The sequence below is a fragment of the Anomalospiza imberbis genome, chromosome 8 (genome assembly GCF_031753505.1).
Source record: "Anomalospiza imberbis isolate Cuckoo-Finch-1a 21T00152 chromosome 8, ASM3175350v1, whole genome shotgun sequence".
Taxonomy (NCBI): domain Eukaryota; kingdom Metazoa; phylum Chordata; class Aves; order Passeriformes; family Viduidae; genus Anomalospiza; species Anomalospiza imberbis.
The window spans coordinates 26,688,303-26,707,756 of NC_089688.1; the positions used below are offsets into that span (position 1 = coordinate 26,688,303).

The 19,454-nt window shown below is 38.0% G+C and overlaps 1 protein-coding gene across 4 annotated transcripts in view; it reads left to right on the forward strand.

The window, feature by feature from the left end:
- Positions 1 to 19,454, forward strand: part of VTI1A (vesicle transport through interaction with t-SNAREs 1A) — a 259,766-nt gene that overhangs the window by 160,196 nt on the left and 80,116 nt on the right. The window lies entirely within an intron of this gene.

Genomic DNA, 19,454 nt, shown 5'->3' on the forward strand with positions numbered 1-19,454 from the left:
ACATTTTGCTGGTGTACCTGACTTTTTTTTACCCAGGCTGCTGTGTAGAATGTCTTTGGATGATATGCTTTGTCATGCTTATGGAAAGAGTTTTCTGAACGTGAGGGATAGCCCTGGTGTAATGATTTCTCATCTTTGTTTCTTTGTATTTGTTTGGGGGGTTTTGGATGTGTCTTCTAAAATTAAGATTTTTTTGATGATGATTTTCTGTGTTTCCTATTCTTGAGTGATTTCTATGTTTTGAGAGGGGGTTTTGCCCATTAAAATGAGAAAGTTGGTAAATGTTTTAGGGTAGCATAAATTTATGTGCAGAGAAAAAGTTAAAATTATCAATTCTGCCTAAATAGATGGGGCAGACACACTGTCAACCCTTGTGGTTTTAGCAGGTTTTTTTCCATGCTTTCAATGTTATGAAAATTGTCCCTGGAATCAAAATGAGGTGGTATGTAAAGGAAAATTGTGCCATGTCCTAAAACTCTATGTGGGACTGAAGGGAAGGAGTTATCCACTGATTATTTCTCCCCTTAAATTTGCATCAGTGCATTCTCAGACAGATTTTTTTGAATTAGAGGCACCTCTGGATATGTGTTCTTTACCCAGTGAAACAGCACCTGAGCTTCTCTGTGATGTCTGTATTTCTGTACATATTCAGTTTCCTAAAGAAAAAAAGCATCTCTCTAATAAGCAGTGCTGGGTGCTAAGAAAGCACAGTTTTAAAGGAGTTTAGTGCATCCTCTGAAGAGTTCAGTCTGAAATTACCCTTGCCACAGGCTTTTATGTTGTGTGTTTGCTTAGTGCACTTTGCTTATAAAAAAAAGAAAAAAAAAAGAGGAGAAAATTTTAGCAGAGTCGTTGTTGATTTGTCACTTGGCTTAGGAAATGTGAAAACTGGAATTTTATAAGTTGTTCTTTAGCACAAGCTTTATTTCTGCATAAGTCTCCTCAGAAAAATACCTTTGTTAGTTCCTAGTATACTAAATTGACAAAGGTTAAAGTGACTGAACCTGATGCCTTCATTCCACAGATTTCTTACAATTCCAACTCTAAAATGTAATATATAAAATTCTCTGATTAAGGGTAATATGTAAATGACACAAGCTAAATTCAAAATCCATGGAGGAAGGAAGTGGCAATTGAAAGGGATGGTTCAGTGACTGTAGACAATCAAAATAAACTATAAAAAAAATGAAGGAAAAGAAAAGACACCAACCAAACCCAAGTCTCCCCCGGAAGGGCTCTGCGACATGAGCTGTAACGAATATTCTGCATATGTCTCCATTTTGTCAAATCTCATTAAAGGGCTTTCTTGCTTTATGTCAATTGAGCTGTCCAAAAATCATTCATCATTTTAGTGTAAAAAAAAAATCATGCAGTTATTTAAATAATATCATATTAATGTTAAAGTTCAGCTGTCATTTAATAGTATGGCTTAATCAGACATAGCATTTAGGAGAAATAGTTTTTTCGGGCTTTACTTGGCTTTCAGGTTGGCAGATTCAAATAAGGATTTATGGGTTTCTAAACCAATGTATTCTTTCCATGTTTATGCTTGAGGTACCCCAGTCTTTTTTGCAGCACCCTGTAGTCTGTTATTTTCAATAAAATAAAGTATCTCCTCATATTGTGTTTGAATACATTTGCAAGTAATTTGGAGAAGCTGAAACAAAAACATATGCTGTAACCTTTGACTTTGTTTTGTGTTTGGGAATCACAGTTAGGAGTCCTAGTTTATAAGTGTTCCATAAGCCAAATGAAAAATATGATCTTTCTGAGATACACTTGGGCTCTTCTTTTCAGACAAAAGGATTATGTAGTTGAACACCATGTTGGCATGTTTCTGTGTGTCAGAACGGCACTGGATTTCCTTTTTCTTCAACAAAAATGCTGAGCTGAGTCACCCATCTAGAATAAAGTCAGGTTAGGATTTAAGCTCAGGTCAGGTAAATGTGCCAAAAGCAATGCCAGCATAGAAGGAGCTTTCAGTAGACACTGTTCAGGATGTTGTTTAAAACCACATAATTGATAGACCTACAGTGATTTTAATTTGTTTGTGACTGTTGAGTAGAAGGGTCTAGCATTATCCCAGCCTCAGCATCATCCCAATTTGTTTAGTTACAAGAATAATCAGGAAATACTGACCCCAAGAAATCAGCATGTATTAAATAAATACAACTGCAAGAAATAGAATTAGCACAGATTGGCAGTTGTTTCCTAATTTCTGCATACTTCAGTACACACCACACAATGTTTTACATAATTACTGGAACCAATAAAAGAAAACACTGGAGGACCATCTCCACATCAATATTGTACAGAAGAGGAAATGTTAAATTGAACATTGCTCAATATAGTGGCTGTTCCCACAATATATATTTGCTGATATGCTTGAAATCATATGCCATGCTAACACTCTACGCTTCAAATTAATGCCTAACTCTTTCTAATTTTACTGTCTGGGAAAGGTAAAGCAGCATCTCTTTTGAATCTGGCTGAATATATTAAGAGATCATGTATTTAGATAGCTAGAGGGCTAAATTACTGCCTTTGTATGACCTAAATTCCCTGGCCATGTGTTTGTGCATAAAATGTTCTGGAGATGGGGAGTAAAAGCAGAGACAGGTTTTGTAGGTGGCCATAGCTCACTAAGGAAATCAGTGGCATAATAGGGACAGGTCTTCCTGTCCCAGTTTGCTGCTCCAGCAATAAGGTACCCAGCCTTATGGGTTGGAATTTGTTGTCTCACAAGATTTTGGGGGTGTGGGAAGAGTATTTTTGTAGTGTTTTTAAGTATTCTCACATACAAATGACCTACCTATACTTCATGATTTTTATTTTTTTTTCTGTAGCAAATACTTAGGTTCTATGAAGCTAATACAGTCCTCTTATGGCATGTCATTACTAGGATCAGGGGGAATGGCTTCAAACTGAAAGAGAGTATGTTTGAATTAGATATTAGAAAGAAATTCTTTATTGTGAGTGCAGTGATGAGACATGGGGGTTCAGAAAATTAGCTTAGAGTAGAAATTAATTTTCGGATTTCAATGAAATGTTCAGTTTTTGTCCATGAGGCACTGGAATGGGTTGTCTCAGGTCCCTATCCCTTGGCCTGTACCCTGTTGTGAATTGGGGAGTGCACAGTGTGCTAGAAAGAAGTAGAAAAGAATGTGTTCTGGAATATCTTCAGGGTTCTGCCCATATCCTAAGCCAATAGCCTAGAAAAACTTATAAGAAAAGAATTTGGAAAGTCTCCAAGCCACACACAGCCCAGTGGGAAACAAACAAACCTAAAAGTAACCAGATAAAAATTTCAGTAGATTTGAATCTTTTTTCAATTAGCAGATAAGTTCTGTCTACCCCCTTCGAATTGCGGGAAAATATTTTAGAAGAATGGCTGCTATACTCCAGAGCAACTTTTTATCCTGTCTGGTTCACCAGGAAATTTTTGTGTTAAAAATATTCTTTTAATCTTCATATTTCAGTGTTCTGAATTGTTATCAATGATGTTTTGAGAAGCTTATGACACATCTGCATTTATAAAAGAGACATTTAAAATTTGATTCCCAACAGGCCAGAGACAGTACCTCTGTCTGTTAGAAATGAGGCAGTGAGGGTTCAGTTCAGCTCTCAGGTAATAAGTTATGTGACTTCCCAACAGCTGCATGACCAATATGACTTCAGTCAGAAATGGAATGCGAGTTCTGGTGAAGCTTTTTCACTCTTTCCAGGAAAATTCTGGGAGTTCTGCTTCTTGCATCACTGCTGGTCAAAATTTGTTCTACTTTTTTGGACCCCGCAGTTACTTTTCAACATTTCACAGAATTGTAGGACAATTTAGGTTGGAAGGGACCCCTAGAGGTCATCTGGTCCAACCTCCTTTTCAAGCCTCATTAGAGTAGGTTGCTCAGACTCTACTCCAGTCCCATTTCAAACACATACAAGGCTGGAGATACCAATGTCTGTCTGAGCAGTCTGTTCCAGTAGCAGCTGAAATAAGCAAATCCTCCAGGTATCTCACTGAAATTTCCCAGTAACCAACTTGTGTCCATTGCCTCTGGTCCTAAGCAGAAGTGATTTTCAGAATTGGCCTTCAGAGTTTGGGCCTGGATTACAGGTTTTTTCTAGCAGTTCTCATAGAACTTCAGCAGTGGTGATGTTGTGGTCATTGGGCTGAGGGGACACTTGGTGTAGGGCAGTTCTTGAAGCAGGGCGTGGGGTGCTCTGCCTCCACCCACTGACCTGGGCCGTGGCCATTCAGGAGTGTATGCACAGACTTCTTTATTGCTTTCTCTGGATCGTAGAGATGTGCAAAGTTAAGAATGTCTGTTCTGCCACCTTGCTTGGCTACAATGCACACATTTCCATATGTTTAGAACAGCAGCAGGGACAGTCATGTCCCTGTGGACACAAACCCAAAGAAAGAGTGCGTGTTACCACTGCCTTTTTCCCTATTTCCCTACCAATCTCTGCCTCCATCCCCAAAAGTCCATGACAAAAAACTGATTTTCTTCTGAGCTAAAGCCTGTTTCAGTCAAACTTGGCCATGACTGTTGAGTCTCTGCAGTTTTTTGAAGGCAGGTCTTTGTATCATCAGTCCAGAGTGGGATTTAACATACAGCTACGTTTTCTTTGTTTTCATGCTAATAGAGGAGTTCCTCTTTCCAGGATATTTGGTCTCAAGCCAAAAGAAGTTTGAGTAGGAATTGTTTCAGCAACTTTTTCGTACATATATTTCTATTTTTACTTCAAGATGTATTTCTGCACTGAAAAATGACTGAAATGGTAAATCCTCAAGCAAAATGTCTGCTCCATGTTGAATATTTACAGCTGCAGCTGTTTACTCAGTAATTTAGACTTTGATTCAGGAGCATATTGAAGCATATGGTTTACTTAAACCAGAAAAGCAATTCCCTTAACTTGAGGGAGACTGAATAAGGAGGAGAGTAAGTGGCAGAATGATTCTGGTTCATCTCTTGGGGCAACACAGCTTTTATTGTGCTCCTTGCAAATCATGTCCTTAATATTTCTGTTGTTAACTGGAAGCCATAAAATATGCATAGCATATTTTAGTGCTTGTTACTGTCAATACAATAACTTTTTTTTTATCATTTTCCTGACTTTTAAGCATTTGGTATAGTTACTTGATTCTTATGTTACTGTACATTTGTGTTTTGTTGTGCAGCTTACCTTTGTCAATTATGAAATGTTGAATCTTTTCAGGAGGAAACTGATAAGCTCTGTGGTGCTGTTAATCACAATCTAGTCCTTGGATGAGGAACATACTGCTTGTTATTCCAGATTAAACCTTGGCATTAATTAGTACCTAGTTGTTCCTTACTTTGTCTCTGACTTTAAAAAGAAACCTTGTTTCTTTGTTGAAGTGATGGACAAAACATCTGTAAAGCATAAATGTGTCGTCAGCAAAATTCCCAAGGGGGAGCATTCTTCATCATTAGGAAGATGAAGAATGCTCACCTTTTTCCAACCAAAAAACAGGAAATGTACCTCTAGGTCTGAACAGTAAATATTTTAAAATAATATGGGACAATATGGGTTCCCTGTCCTCTAGTTTAGGTGTGATGTAATCTGATGCATGTAAGATGCATATCTTATTTTTAATAACCAATGGTAAACCATTTTCTAAACTTTAGTCATCTTTCTTAGACAGTGTTGTTTCTGTGCTGTTTCCACAATACTTTTGAAAAATCTTGCCCTACTTTCATTCAGTGTTAGAAATACTGTTCAGCTCATGCACCACGGAGGGTGCAGAAGTCTTTTGAGCTGCTATTTAACCACCAGCCATCAGTGTACATGGAGAGTTCCAGGCCACAGGCACTGAATGCCTTAAAAAGGGACCAATTTCAACATTGCAGGCATGTAGCTGGGATTAGTTTAATGCCACTGTAGCCTTTGCAAACCTTCATCTCTAACAACCTAAGTGATACAGAGTTAAGTTTTCTTCAAACCTGGAAGAAAAAAGGAACATCACGATTGATCTTCACATCTAGTAACTTAAATGCATAGGATAAAATAAGTCAGTGTTTTAATCTCCTTGTGCCCAGGCAGCTTTAGAAAGGGATGTCCCTCATTTGGTGAGGTAAGAGCATTTATGTGGTAGCATTGTTTTATTTTTCAGACTGTTGGAAGGCTTTATCCACATGTCAGGCTGCCTACACTACATCCATTATGAGCAGGGTTCTCAGCATTCTTCAGACCAGATTTCTAGTTTTCTTTTTCCACTCCTTTTTGAAGTGTACAATGGTCTTTGTTCTGTCCCTTCCATTCCCTCTTTTCTATCATCTGGAATTGCTATCTCATTTGCTCCCCTTCTGTCTACACGTGTCCAGCTGAACAGCTGGAAAGAACATTAACACACAGTTGTGTTTCTGCAGGAAAGCAGGATCCCAGTGGATAATAATCCTAGCTAGTCCTAGACTGCATATACCAACAGTGTAAAGCATCATGATAGGTTAAGTATTGTGTAACCCTTTGTGGTTGTTTTCTGCCCTGGGAATGTTGACTACCATTAAGCAGATAGAGCCTAAAAAGGTTCACAGGGTCATGAGTGAAACAAAAGGCATTTCACAGCCAGCATAGTCATGTCTGAAGCACAGCAGGTATCCCATGACATGCTTCCATGACAAGCCATGTCTTATATCTGCATAAGCAGGGCAGGGCCTTCCTGCAGTAGTTGCAAGGAGGTTCCAGTAGGATGAGTTTTCTCTGATGTGATATTCAGGAATAGTGAAGGTAGTGAATGTGTTTTGACTATGGTATGGTTGTTTATGTGAAGGAGAGAAACTGCTAGCAAAAGCTGACTTTGGTAATAGCTGAAATAATTGGAGACAACTTTTCAGAAATCAATTAAGTCAAATCCTTTAAGGACAGTAGTTGATTAGGGATCATGATCTTGACACTATTCACACTATAACTGTGAAAGAACAATCTAGGTTGAATTTTACACATTCCATTTATTGCAGAGTGTTTAAGCCATAAATTCCTGCATGTAACATTTTCTGAACACAAGGTATGCATGGTATTTTACCAGTGGGTCACTTCCTTTTAACCCATATATTTACTAAAGGAAATAGAACCACCTTGGAAATTATTTCAGAAAAGTTCATCCCTTTGTGTTAAGGCAGGATTGACTGACCTGTTTTAATCCTGACAGATATTTGTTTGGCCTGTTCTCCATTGATCAACATTCCCCATCTCTTCAGTCAGATATTTCCAAATTTTCCCTAATGTTTAGCCCCAATCCTTTTTCCTGGTAGACAGGATTGTTTTATGTGCTGGTGCATGAGAGATGTTTTCTGGTGACTTGTGCTGTGGAAAGAAATTTCTGCTCAACTTTTCAAGAATTAGACAACATAAATAAGAGTGTACAGAATTAAATTATAGTTTCTAGTTTTCATCAAGCCAAGCCTTTTGATGAGATACAGGAATGTAAAAATAGATGAGTTGGATTTTTGTTCTAATAGGCAAATCCTGGAAGCTCAGTCTTTCCAAACAGTAGCTTCATATGTAGATGTCCTGGACCTTTGCAAATAGAGACACCAAAATTAAATAATTCTCATAAAGTCGCATATATGGACTAAAACTAGACTGTATACTACGCTGACTGAAAGCAACATTTGCAAGTCAAATTTACAAAAGACCGAGATTTGACTTTTTTGGTAGCACTTCTAAACACTTTAAGAAAAAGACAGTAATTGTGTCAAGCAAACGTGATTTTAACTCATTTCTCCCACCCTTGCCCATAGACACACCAGTGTTTTGGACAGAGGTAGTGTTTGACAACAAATGGAGGAATGCAAATTGATTTGCCTCATCTTCTGTCAGGTAAAAAAGCTCCTTTGTGCCTTCTGAATATGACTTCCATGACTTGGCACTTTTCTTGCCACACTTGATTGAAATCGTTGACTTTTAAAAAAAGCAAAATTAATTTGTTTTTCCAGCATGATTCTGATTGCACACTAAGAACTTTAAGAAGACAATAAAGTCATCAAACTTGTATAAAACTGCTGTGATATAAGGATCTTGTCCCTATTCACTAATCTTTTAGACTAGATCATCTTCAGTCTAGTTCTAGTAGCAGGTCGGACTTCTGGCTAATAAGAGATTAAGTGACCAACAACTGGGAAAAGGAAAACTCAGCTGAGTACAATTTGTGTTCAAGTCAATCAATGATGTTCTACCTCAAAACCCAGGACATGAACCTGCAAGTCATAGTTGTGTGAGTAGTTTGTTCATCTGTAGCCCTAATGTTGAACAAGGAACTCTTCTAGTTTGAGCAAAGCTTGGTTGGGGTGGGGAGGGTGGTGTTTTGTAGTTGCTGTTGCTGTTATTATTGTAGTTTTACAAAGAAGGCCATAAATTATGACTTTGGGGTATCACTCAGAGTTTGTTACAGATAAATTAGTGCTGCTGTGGGATAATACCAAAACTTAGGAAGAATTTATATCCCTGGTAGCATGTATTGGACCTTTAAAACTCTGCAGAAGAAATGTTCGCACATCATTAACCTGCTGAGGAGCTCTCAGAAGAATAGAAAAGTCATGAATGAGAAAGTGTGGCCATACAGTGAGAGATTGTTTAGTTGACTTGGTGATAGGAAGGATGAAAATTTCCTAATTCTGACTGGCTCTATAACTAATATGGAAGATCTAACCCAAGCCATTCTATGGTTCTCTGACTTGAATCTATTCAAGAAGGCAAAGAAAAGTCCTTGTGGAAATTGAGAAAAATGTGAAAGACAGAGAAAAACTATTTTACCATACATACTGGTATTTATGTTCTCTGCATACAATGTTCAACATTTGTGAAGCTCTGAAATAGTTTGTGCAGGATCTCACTGTGTAGCATTTACTACCTTAGAGCTCTTGTTTAGCTTGGAATTTGCTATATTAATCAAAGTGTAACCCAGAAGGTTTTTGTAACATCTGTGAGTTAGAGCAAAGTCTTCAGATTTTCTTTTACTTATTTAGTAGATCTACTGATAGTTTAAAATTGCAACACTAATTTTTTCCTTGAAGAAAAAAACTGCATCTTAAAATTATTTTTGCACCAACTCTCCACCTTCCTCCTGATAAAAATGCTTGTGCAAGTGAAAAAAACTCCACTGTTGTTTCTCTGACATGCTTATCATGGCCGCAAATAACGCATTTAAATAAGGAATTGTTTGAGAAACATGATTCCTAGTGTGTCCAATCTTGCCTGGGTGTTGGGAAGCATATGGTCTACTTTATCCATGCCAAGAAACTTCCTTGCTACTTTCTGTCACCGCTGTATTTTTCAAATGCAGTTTTCAGCATGAATGGCACACACGTGTTGATTGCGAAGGTAGCATTCTTTCAGTACAGCCTTAAGCTAATTACTCTTAGTGGCAGTGGGGCTTTGTAGCTCATTTGTGAACAGCTATTTATGCTACTACACCAGTACAAAGCAATGTTTCACATTACCAGTTTACCAGACTATTACACCATTGTGTTTTAATCCACTGTAGGTGGATGGAGAATATGAGCCATCTGTTTTATTTAATGATATAATCAGTAAACAATATATGCACTTTACACATTTGGTCATTAAAGATGCCCATATTGTTGGACCCTGTATTTACATTGTAAATTGGTGTATTCACACATCGGCTTGTTCTGGTGTCAAAGGCTTGCTGTGTTCATAAGCTGGTACAAAGCAAGCTCAGTAACTGCTCAAACCCAGTGCAGGTGGTCGAGCTAGTTGCCACACAGATCAAAAGTCAAACAACTGTGAATCTTCCTTTGAAAAGGCATTTAGAGAGACAAGGCTGGTCTTATCTTCACAAACAAGAAAGAGTTATAGATATACATCATGAAGTTATGAGAACAAAAGGGGGTTTTATAATCACCCTGCGTCAGAAAATCCAGTACTGCAGACTTTTGTGAAGACATATTTGAAATATAAAGAACATCTTATTTTCCTGGACAAAAAATTTAAAGGACTGAGTCTGAATTATTAAATATGAGATAGTTCAGTCATTTCAAAACTTTGGAGACAAGAAGTTGCTTTTTCTTGATTTAATTTAATTTTATTTTCAGCAATGCTTAAGCAGAATGAAACAGACAGCGATCGCAAAGCCCAATCTTATTCAAGGGACAGAGGTGAATGGCTGTATTTGTGCTAGAAACAAAGGAAATCGGTCGATATTTCAGTTTCCCCAAAGTATCCCTCATGAGCGCCAAAAATAACTACCAAAATACATTAAAAATTAATTTACAAGTAAAATCTTGCTTGCTGGCACATTTGTAAGGAGGTGAAAGATCACACGGTCCCATATTAAAACAGTAATGTTCATTTTACTGTTTTACTTAACAACTCGTGCTTAAGATGTCCAGAATTTGAAATCGTTACTGGAGGACTCAGTCTCACTTCTCATTGTGTTTTATGAGGAAATAGAATTGCATTTATCACCACATGAAGGCTTGGCTGGCACTGATGGTAGACAGGGAGGAGAAAGGACTTGTGGAATTTATATGGCTGAGAGTGAGTTGGCCGGTCCTCATGGCTGGAGGAGTCTTGAGCTTCACACCAGAGCTTGGTTTCTGTTAATTTTGGTTTCTGTCCTACTTAATGCAGATGGAATCAGAGGCACTGGGGGTATAGCCACTAACAAAGACTGTGTGCTGAAATGTGTTCACTTTCCATTTACTCCTAGAGACATGAGGAAATAGCTTTCAAAGTCTTTAAATCTATTTCAAAGGCAAGCTAATTATATTATTGGGGGTTTTCTTAATCTTGAGGTATGAAGAAAAAAGACTTTTTTACTAGGACTTTTTTATATTGGCATGAATTTTAGAGATAAAGTATTTTCAAGTGCATGAGCAAAGAGAAGAAAACATCTCATTTTATGAGCTGTTATATATATTTCAAAATATACACTATTTTCATAGTTAAAATATTTTAAATAATACAAAAGATTCAGCTATAAGTCTTCATTTTATAGTCTTTTCATAGGTATTTCATGTAAGTTGAGTATTAAGCATTGGCATGTTTCCATAGGCTTAGTGATGTATTGCCTTTTGATTCTGAGATATTGTGTAACTAACTTATTTCTAATCTTATAAAGGGCTTGAGATTTTTTTTTGGCCATCCCAATCCAGTAAAAACAATCAGAAACTTGGCTACTGATATTTGATTCTTAGCTTTGTCCTGGGTATATCCTGGGTAACAGTGAACACATCTGTTTCTGTGCATCTCTAAAATGAGGATAATGTTCCATATCAGAGCAAAGCATTCCAAGAGCAAATGCTCTTAATTAGTCTGTGCATGGTCCTCACATGACCTGATGAGAGTTTGTGAATGATAGACTGACTGGTAGTAGTGCCCATCCTGATTTGGAGTCATGGCTTAAATCCATGGAGTCATGGATTTAAAAGGAGTGAAAGAGAAGCATGGGAAGAATTTAGACCAGAAGGGTGTGGAGTATCTGATTTCCCATAGTAGTCCATTAGCAAGTACATACCTCATCTCCTCAGCTATTGAACACAGCTAGGAGGAAGAGGAGGTATCTGTTCTTTGTTGTCTTCTTCAGATATCAGTTTGAGGGCTACAGGTGACAAGCTCGTCTTATGTTGGGTGACATTTTTGGTTTGTTGCAGACAGAAAAGAGTGTTTGAGTTGGTTTAACAAATAGAATTAACACATCCCTGGAGACATAATGATGAACTATGTGTGTGTGTGTATATATATATATAGAGAGAGAGAGAGAGAGAGAGAGAGGAGCAGTAATGTTAAATTTGATGTGCTAGCCCAGGCGACTTCTTCCTTGTCAATCTCTCCTTACTGCTTCTGTCAGAAATTATGTTCCTATAATTTGCTGTGGACTGTGATGTATTATTTTTGGCTGCTGTCAACCTGCAATCAATCAGGACTTTACAAACATCTGTTAAGTACTTTAGGGTTCCTCAAAGCAGAAGCATATCCTAACAAATGCAATGCTTTATGACTTACTATCACAGCACTGCTCTATTTATTTGTCAAAGGAGGTGTGGAAGAGAGACATGTAGGCTCAGGGATGAAGGCAGAGAGTCACTTCTTCTGACTAAAATTACCTTTGTCACCATCATCTCTCACCTGTGGAGGAAAAAAAAGAAACATAGTTTGTTACAGAGCAAGGATGGGTAAAGCCACAGAGGTGCCCTGGGAATACATAAAAATTCTATCTGGTGTAGTAACTCGATGCCCAAAAACATACTAGTGAGCCTTTAAAATGCAAGTATTTTACTGCAAAACTCCTGACTAAAAGGAAAATAAAAACATGGATTTCAAATGCATTTTTTTGAAATATCAATTGAAATTATGGTGATCTTAGCTGAAAAGTTAGAAGAAAGGTTGTTAGGTTGTGTAGCAGGCACATGTTGAAAGCTGGAGTAGAATGAGGTCTGCATGTGGCATTGGTGATGATGCTATAGAGCATAATTTTAATGAAGAGTGTTCTTTATAGAAATCTCTTGTGCTGGTGCACTTGTTAGGTCATATTTTCATGCCCATCTTTGAATAGTTGAAAATTAGAAAAGCTCTACCAGCAAGGAGTGAGAGAATCAAGCTCCCACATGCAAAATCCATCAGATGCTTCCTATTTAAGGAATCTAAGTGATCAAATGAGATGACCATTTATAATTCTTCATGCAAGGATTTCTCTCAAGGAGTTTTTTCCTTAGTAAATTCCCGGTGTCCTCTTTGGAGTAAGATGGAGTATTTGGAATTATTTTATATTCAAATTTGATGTTATGCATGTAACACGTGTAGAATTGTTCTGGAAGAATCTACACAGACATTATTAGAAGTGCTCGAGATCCTTAGCAGTCAGCTAAGGAAAAAGGGATCTCATCTCAGAGATGCTCACTGTAAATGGACAACACAGGTGGAGCAGGGAATGTTGAATGAACCCATGCACATTTTTCAGGCATCAATTTTTGTATGCTTACAATTCTCTTCTTTGAAATCAGTTGAAAAATCTGTGCCCAAGTGCTTGTTCTCTGAATCTGGGAGGAGGAGCAGGTGCTCAATATACCAGAGAAAAGCTGTTTCATAAATGCAGAGACTAGCTTACAGTACGGTTTCTGTCTTGTCCTCTTGCTCCACTGACCCAATTAAATACAGGTTAAATAGGAAAATATTATTGTGATTGAGCTAGATAATAGAAATTGTTTGGGAGGGCTTTTAAACTTGGCCCTAAACTATTGAGTTCTGAGACTGACTTCAATTTGAGACCCACTGTATCCTGCTTCCTTTGATCCAAACCCTGAGAATATGTATCATTATTTAAAGGAATGAACTGTTTTGTGAGGAGGAAGCCAAGAAGTGCCCCCAGAGAATGCCTTCCCACATGGAAAGCCACCACCCCCTGATTTGATGGCTTCCATGCTAATGCATCTTTTAAGGGGGCCTCTTTGTCCCACATTGTTACTTATTTGGCTCTTCTTTTCTTTCAGTCTTAATTGTCATTAGCACAATTTTTTTTTCCTCATAAAGTCATCTGGGGAATACTAGTTTATTGCATATTGTTGTGTTTGTCTAAAGACAATTGCACAAGCTTGAAATTTAATCCTTATAATCTTTCCTAGTAGAGAGAGCTTGAGATAAATACCGTTATATGCTTGGTGGGAGTGGGTCTCGACTTTTTGATCATCCATGTCTAAATGTTGAGTAATACTTAAGGGAAAATGTTCTCAAAACATTCCTTAGATGATTATTAGATTATATTTTATGTTTGATAAAAACTGGAAAATTGTATAAATATTTGCTTAACATCCCACCCCTTAAGCAATTTATTTCTTTTCTGGCCTTCAACCCTCTTGCTCAGTGAAATGAGATCATTCACTTTCTGTTTATATTCAGTTTCACTTTGCAGTTTTCATGTGTGTAGAGCGACTCCTCACTGCAGAAGCATATTTAAATAATAAGTGGAGAATAAAGAAGGAAGAAAAAAAATTATTTTAAAAATATTTTCGAGTGTCTTCCCATATTTTAAAAGTAAACAAGTGCTATAATTATGCTGCATGCATCTGGTGTGCTGATAACTAGTGTTACAAGAAATTTAAAATATTATTTAGTCCTTCTTTTCTAGAAATTGTTTGTCACATAGTAAGTTTATACATATTATGTTCCAGTGGCTACTGTTAAAATCAGCCTTTGGCAAAAGCAAATATGTGATACCTTGTTCTTACAAGAGGAAATCGCTTCTGCATCTTCAGTACTACATGGTGGTTCAAGTTTTCTGGAAAGAGCCAACATTTTCATGTAGACAATAGTCAATACTCACATAGGTCAACTGTTCAGCTGTTTTCTCTCATCTGAATTTTTCATTTTGGATCAATACAAAGAATCGGTCTCAATGTCACAGACATCAAAATGAATTCTTAGGTCATCTTTAGAGCTCGACTAGACGGGAGAAGGGGTTTGGGGTAACTTTGTATTAGGGGGAAATACATCAGGGTCAGTAAATTAATTTAAAATATTGCAGACACATCTCTGCACTAACCAGGATTGAAGCATTTCTGTTTTAAGTGCAAAATGGCTGATTTAGATGCAAGAAGGCCTGGAATTTCTCTTCAGTCTGCTTTCTCTTCCACCATGTTTTTGTAATTAAATACTGGATGAAAATTATTTTTCCTTTCCTTTTGTTTTTTGTTTTGTTTTAAATGTATTACTTTTTCCTTAATGTGTAGCAGCTGATTTTTCCTCTGCTGGCTCACTGGGGCACAGAGACAAACCTCCTTTCAAGGAACAGAGTTCCAACATTGTTGTTGATTATTTTATTGGGAAACCATTTCTGTGGTAAGGCAGGCTCTCCAGCTCCTTGATGGAGGGGAAAAACCATGAGATGTAAGTGTTTTAGTCAAATGTACATCCTTTTTCTCTCTTATGTGGATGGGCTCACAAAGAAAGTAGACATGGAGGCATGTGTGTCCTCAGCATGCTCACAAAGATCTGAATTTCAAGAGCAGACAACCTGTGACAGACACTCCTTTGGGAGCACAAGTGGTCTTTTTCAGAGTGTGACCCATTCGTGGTACTTTCCACAAAGTTGCAGTTGATCTCCTGGTAGGAGAAACAGCAAGTTTGCTTTCCAAGATCCCTTAGTCCTTCTTTTTTCTCGCTTACCTGATCTTATTTACACAAAGTTTGAGTTGCGTTTCTTGCAGGAGTCTTGGGCTCCCTCTCCATCCCCTTCTGTGGCTTTAATAGCCTGTCATTTGGAGGTGGTTTTGATGTCTTTTGACAAACATATTCACTTAGAATCACAATGTGGTTGCTCCGAAAATAGGCGGCATTTCTTTTTTTCCTTCCTCTTTATGAACTGGAGACATAATGTGTAAAAGCTTGGTGTAAGCTCACAATAGCATTTTGTCCTCTTTCACATCATTTGCCAAATAACTACTGTTGTGGCAACAGCTGTAACCAAGCATGGTGTCAGCTCTTCTTGCCATAACATGATTGGATGTCAATAATTTTAATATAATGTGAAACACACTCCCAGGCTGTGCAATGAGGCATCTGATTATTAAATTCCTTAAAATGTCATCTGGAGGTTTTTTTGTTGTGTTGTTTTTTTTTTTTCATCAATTCAAGTCTCAGAACTGGACAGTGTTGTGATTAAAAGAAAAAGAACAGAAAATTCTCTCATTATAGTAAACATTTCCAAGAAAACTCTAACCCTGAAGCAGACAGTTCTGCTCTGCTTACATAGACAGCAACAGCAAAGGCTCTGTGAAGGCTGTAAGGGGTGGAGGTTATAATTGTGTCTCCCAGTTGTTTGCTGCTCTTTACTGCAGCACTTTCTCCACTGACAGTAAATGCTATTTATTTTTAGGCTTCTTTTTCTGAACTACTTATAAAAAGTGAAAGGCAGGAACCTGGTGAAGCGTTTGTTTTGAATACATTGCTTACATTGTGCTCCAAAGAATGATATTTAGTGTTGTTATTAATGATTTAAACATTAGCATTTAATTATGTAAAGCAATTAAAAACTCAACATTACTAGTTCTTGGGCTGAGTCCATTAACACAGCAAGTATTAGTAAGAAATATATTGAAGCAGTTGAACAAGGTCATAAATGTTCTGTGTGCAAAGTGCACCTAACACTTTTTTTTCAAGCCCCTAAGAAGTAGTTTTAAAAAAAACCCAACCAAACAAAAACCTTGTGAGATGAATAGATAAAAGGCTTTCTTGGTTTAGTTATGTCAGTTTGGCTTTTTCCTGTAATTGCTGGGGGTGTTTTGTTCCTGAAGAGGAATGGATGCCAAGCTGAAGAGGTAATTTCTGAGCACCATTTCAAGATATTGTGAAAGTTTTCAACTTTTCTGTAATAAGAAAAATAACATTTCTCTAATGATGTCTGTTTATTGCATATTGTTCTTCTGTGTGCAGTTCAGTGCAGCTGGCAGAAAGTACTTCAGAGAAACCCAGGGCTGAGGGAAGGGCGTAGGGGAACCTGAGCAGCCCCAAGTAACTCGGGCTGCGTGCGCTGGCTCCTCGGGGTGCTGTCAAGCCGCCCTCACCTTACGTCACCGCGGATGAAATCGAAAGAGTTCATTTGCGTTTGATCCCAGGTGTCTTTACATTTGAATCCAAACAGGAAAAAGCTCCTGGCAGCACGAAGCTGGGTTGGAGGTGTTGATACTCTAAACATGTCCGGATGTCGCTCTCCTTGCGTCAGATGGGCTGGCCTGGCCATGGGGCTTACTTTCCTTTGGTACTCTTGGGTTACTTGCACAATGAAAGGTTCAGGTTTTTCTGACCTGTAAAGAGTTATAGCAGAGCTCACTACTTGTAAAGTATCATTGCATGCCCAGAAGTAAAGAAATCTTTTACTGTGGAGAAGCTCCAACCAAAACCCTGAGTGTGGATGTTTCAACACCTTGGAATCTGTATCTGCATCTGAGTTCTGCAGGTTACGTGTGCCAGTAGTGCATTAAACCAGTATATGACGTGGAAATTTCTCTAAAACTTAGAGTATTCCAGGTACAGTTACAACTACTTTCTATAGGCTCTGCTAGACAGCTTCCAAAGGAAAATTTTATTTAATTTAGTATCAAGCTAAATCCACTGTACATCTTCAAGTGTCTGCTTAACTGTTTGAACATGGGCAAAACAGAAGCAGCACAAGCAGTAATAATGTGGTGTTTTCCAAATCAACTTCTCTGACCCTTCGCTTGGGAAGAATACCAACCTGAAGGAGAAACAAGTTCTGTCTCTAAAAACACACTGGTTTTGCCTTCTCTAGTGATGCTGCAGTCATGGCATTTTAAAAGGGTACAGTTGTTTTCAGCCCAAGAGCAAATTGACTCTTCACGTGTAGTTGACACTTCCATTTAGGCTGACAAGGGTAAATTTTAGGACAAACCACAGGAAATGGCTTGGAGAGGTGAAGGATATTAAGAAAATATTATACTGCTGCCTTAGAAGTAAAATGAAACACTTTAAGCTCTATTTTCCCATACAATGTTTAAAGCCATTGTTTAGATAATTTTTTTTCGCAAAAAAATATTGCAACTATTGGAAACAAATGTGCTTGGAAATATATAGTTGTTTTTATAATTTCAGATCAAGACAAGTCACAGGAAAATCCTCTTTTCATGGAGGGTAGTGTGAGGTTTTCTGAAAAGACATTTCTCCTTCTTCTGCCCCCTCACCCCCTGGTTTTGTACTAATTATGCCCCCTTTAAAATATTGTTTTCTGTGTGAGCTGTGGGTGATGATTGTTTGACTTTTTGCTTGTGGAAGAATCTGCTTTAGCAGACACAGCAATAGGAGCAGAAATAGCACTTTCAAAGCTGAGGGACTGTATTCACTTTGGTATGTAGAGAATGGCAACAAGCAGTCATTAGGATTGAGAATTCTATTCTTTCTCTGTCTCTCTGCCCCTCTTGCAAGATGAGCAGGGGCTGACCTGAACTTTTGTTTGTTTGTTCTGCTGTGGGGTTAAAGATTCATGCTCTCCACCCCCCCCCCCCCAATACCAGCCCCCCCATGTTTATTCTGTCTTTGTAAGGGAAGGAGGAATTCAACTTCTGTGAAGGCAAAAGAAACATCCTTTCCTTATATAAGAAACAGATGAATAAGATCTAAGATTGGTTTTTCCACAGCTTTTTACCTGTAAAAAAATTAAGTATTTTTAGGGTAAGGGATGAATGTGGAAAGCAATGATTGAACAAATAACTGCTTTAAGGCCAGTGCTAGAAACACTTGCCAGTATAGTAATGTCAGTTGGAGGTGTGATTTTTGGCTGTATGTGTGTATTGGCAAAAGCCCTAGTGTAGACATGGTTGTACCAGGAAAAAAAAAAGCTTTGGCAAGTATATTCTATTTTGCTTGGGGAGGGTATAACCTCTAACAATAAAAGCTTTTTTTTCCCAGCTGGTAAATTGCAACTCCAGTAGAAACTCAAGCCAGAATAGTTATACTGTTGTAGTGGCAAATCTTTTTCATAGACTGGCCTTCTGAGTCTGCTGTCCTAACATTACCAACTGTGCTCCCGTTGTTGTTAATTTTAACAGCAGCAACATCTGAAGGTGATTTGAGTGCCTTAGACTTTGTGGCATTGTAATGATCTTGAATTTTCAGATCTGCATTTCATTTAATCCCCATGCCTAAGAGAATTGCAAACAGAGTTCCACTGGACTCCAGCTTCTTCATAGAAGACTTTTCTTTACAGTTCTCAAGCATTACTCAAGTAAAAAGGCCCATGTGCTTTGCAGAGGTCTGAAAGCAGCTGTTTATAGTGAAGCACTCTTCTAGGTGTAACACAGTATTCAGAACTAGGTTTTGCAGATTTCTGTAGCAATCTTTTTCTTGAATATATTGGGATTGTGGAGGAGATGCAGTCATGACCTAATGGGACTACACAGTCTTATGTGTGATGCCACAGGTCTTTCATGTGAACTTTCCTACTTCTCACACATTAGAATGAGACAGAAGTCATTTTTCCTAATTCTGGAGCACACGGCTTCAGCCATCTTCAGTACATGCAATCAGAAGGCTCAAATACTCCAGGGAGACACTCTAAATATTTAAATATTTCAGGCCTCAGATTCATGTCACAAGAACATTTCAGCTATTTTGTGGCCTCTCCAGAGTGCTCTCACACTAGGAGAGCAAAACCAATGCTGTCCTCAATACTGTTAGGGAGGTGACCCCTGGGGCTCTGATCAGTAGCAGTGATCAGTACCTGCTTATCTCCCACTGGTATCTCATGCCTAATGACTTTTGTAAGTGAATGCCAACACTGGAATCGTGATTGCTTGGGGCTTTTTTCAGCCTAATACTGCATCATTATGATATGGTACAAGCCAATCTTCTGGTTGTTTGGGTTTGTTTTATTTTTGCTTTAAATTACCTCTGACTTCTATGGGTGTAAAATTCGGCCAGTGCTGGATGCTTCTGGAAATCCCACCCTTCAGTTGGTTTTGGTTTTG